General features: G+C 30.1%; 1 long non-coding RNA gene across 3 annotated transcripts; it reads left to right on the forward strand.

Moving 5' to 3' along the window:
• Positions 1 to 1,416: 1,416 nt before the first annotated feature.
• LOC120184456 lies at positions 1,417 to 2,982 on the forward strand. Of its 3 annotated transcripts, XR_005522021.1 has the most exons (4): positions 1,417 to 1,659; positions 1,748 to 2,067; positions 2,232 to 2,328; positions 2,770 to 2,982. It is a non-coding gene; the product is annotated as an uncharacterized LOC120184456 (long non-coding RNA). The 3 variants fall into 3 exon arrangements; XR_005522020.1 differs by lacking the exon at positions 2,770 to 2,982 and having other exon boundaries at positions 2,232 to 2,580; XR_005522022.1 differs by lacking the exon at positions 2,770 to 2,982 and having other exon boundaries at positions 1,938 to 2,067; positions 2,232 to 2,580.

Here is a 2,982-nt window from a genome sequence, read left to right on the forward strand (position 1 = left end):
TTTATCTAATGACAAATATTTAATATATTTCTAATGATAATATTTTTAATAACTAATTTTCTAAATTGTTGTTATATTTTGAGTTTTTGGGTATAAATATCAAGGGTTTGAGCATTTAATATCAAGATATTATATTGTACTTATCTCATAACTAATTTTTTATTTGACAATAAATATAATATAATATAATAAAATATGATTCAATTTAAATATTATTAATTTAAAAAATATATCAAAATAGAGTGTAACCGATTTTATAAAGAATTAAGAAAGAAAAAACTCATTTAGACTTACATTAATATCTTAATTAACAAAATTAATGGCATCAAATCATATTTGAGAGAAAATGATCATCCCTACTAATAACTTGTATCATATAAAGTAAAACAAGACATATATATGCATTACTAGATTCTACTCCGAAATAAAAAAGAAAGTAATAATTGCAGAGTTGGAAAATCAAAGCAGTAAATAAAGAGAAGAGTGAGAAGAGAAGAAGAGCAGAAATAAAAAAGACTGAAGTTTCTTATTAGATTTTTGTTCTTCAGAAAGCAAAAGAAAAACAAGTCTACTCTCTCTCCTTTCACTAAGTCATCTCATTCTTTCTAATTATGTGATAGGGTTTATGGTTTAGGGATTATGGTTTAGGGTTTGGGGTTTAGGTTTTGAATAACATTGAAAAATAATATCGATTATATAAAAAAGAATATTAAAATTAAAAAAAATAAAAAACAAAAAGGCTTGAAATACAACATTTTAATAATGACATTAGATACTTAACAATCAAGTGATCATAACGAATAAAATATGATATACTAATTATATTAATAATAAATTAAATACAAAATTACTAGTTTTACCAAATTTTTTGAAATTTTAAATGAAATTGATTGAACGATGAAGTGTTTGGATGTTGGGATATATATATAGAGGTGTTAAAAAATCTGTAATCATTCTATTTAATTGGTTAATTAATAGAACCATTAATTAAACAATTTAGGTTAATTAAACAAAACCCTAGTTACATCCTCGACTATAAATTCCTCATTTCCTCCCCGGCCCTCGAATTCCTCGTCTCCATTTCTTTCTATTGCCGCCTTTCTCGGTTCCTCAGGTTTGCCCCTTTCTCTTTCGTTTTCATTAAGATCCGTCTAGTTTTAGATACTTATACTCGTCTATTCTTCTTTTTAATCTTAAATCTTGCTTTCCTTTTCATTTCTCGGATTTTGTTGGAAGTGTGAATGTTTTTAGTAGTCAACTATGTTGTTACTTAGCTCTAAAATGTTTTTGAATGTGTATTATATCTGGGTATTGGCTATTTATAGCTGCTTTTTTTTTATAGGAATATCAGGCCTCATTAAAAAAAAACCTTAATTAATGGAGCTTGAAAGAAAGCTCCTTAATCAGCGGAGGGAAGAAAATAGTGCCTTAAAAATTTTATTACTCATACGAAATTACATAAGATTTAACAATAACTCCATACTGTAATACACAACAAACTTAACAACTCTACTAACAACCAAAAACCTAAAACTCAAACAAGAAAGCCCACTGATATAGCTGCTATGATTTAATTTTCATGTCTTGCATAGTATAGGGAACCGTTGCTCACGTATCCCTCCCAAGCTCCCACGACCGAACAGTACCTTTCTCCTCTGGGTGAGTTTGTTTATGAGTTTATGAGTTTATTTATCTTTAAATAAATATTCCTTTAATTTTTTATTTATATTATCATTTGTATTTTCAGATATGTATAGTGAACCACAAAGTTCTTTAACACCCATTGATGTTTCAAGAGTTTGAAGAGTTTTTTGTTAATGTTGTGAAACAAATAAAGAATCAAAAAGAAATGTAAATGAATGATGGAATTTTCTGGGTCATCAGCCGCCTCTTAATTTATCTTTCTCCTGATTATTCTATATGTTCTCTTCGTATAGTACTACTGCTACTCATATATCAACAAAAAGAAAAAGAGAAAAATCTTAATTCAGAGCTAAAGAGAACAAAAAGAAAGAAATTCCACCAACAATGGGTTCCGAGCAGAACAGATTCCCCCAGCAAGAGCGGGTACGTTCTATTTTTTTTTCCGTACCTTGTTTAGATCTGTTCATTTTGCCTCCAATTTTGTCTCAGATCTGATTTCATTTCTGCTGCTATTTGTTACTCTATTGTGCTCAGATTTCCTCGCTAGTTGTAATATGGTGTTCTTTTTTTTTCTTTAAAAAAAATAGTGAAAATCAATTGGGAGGAGGAGGAGAAAAAATTATCCGAGCTGGGCCCATTTGATTGAGACCTACTTATACTCCTGGTGAAATGCTGGATTCCTTGGTGTGGTTGATTTTCTTCTTTGTGCTTTGTTTTCGTTGAATTGTCATTAGTCATCGGAGTTTTAATTGTTTCGTTTTTCTTTGATCGTACATGCATGTACTTTGTTTCTTTCGCTCTTTGTTCATCTACAGATCCAGCTACTTCACTGCTTCCAAAGTTCAAATTCTGTTTACCGAATAATTTTTATCGACGATAGTTAACTGTTTAAGATACATAGATCCCTTCTTTCGAGTCTTGAACGTGATTTACCTAAAATCTCGACATTTGACAGAATCATCAACTCTGATTGTAAATCTAACTCTAACAGAAAATCAAACTTGCAAATACGGCATTGCGAATTTACTTAACCATGCCTAAGCTTAGGCATTTAGGCTTTAAGGATGCATTCTTCTCTTTTTCTTTTACTTTTACTTAAAGTTCTTGTTCTTCTTGATGAAGCAGGCATGAAGGTTGAAGCCCCAAATGTTCCAAATCCCACGCCAGGAAAAACTGAAAAGCATCACTAGGGAATTGGGTTTTGTGGTACATGAACATGTAGATTAGAATATTTTGTTGCTGGATGTTTTTTATGGAAGATTTGCCTTCGTATTTTGAATTTTGAAACACTACTTTTATGGCAAAAGTTGTTTTGCTTTGGGGAGGATTGTAAATGGG

Source organism: Hibiscus syriacus, unplaced genomic scaffold, assembly GCF_006381635.1.
Source record: "Hibiscus syriacus cultivar Baekdansim isolate YM2019G1 unplaced genomic scaffold, ASM638163v2 tig00112910_pilon, whole genome shotgun sequence".
NCBI lineage: Eukaryota > Viridiplantae > Streptophyta > Magnoliopsida > Malvales > Malvaceae > Hibiscus > Hibiscus syriacus.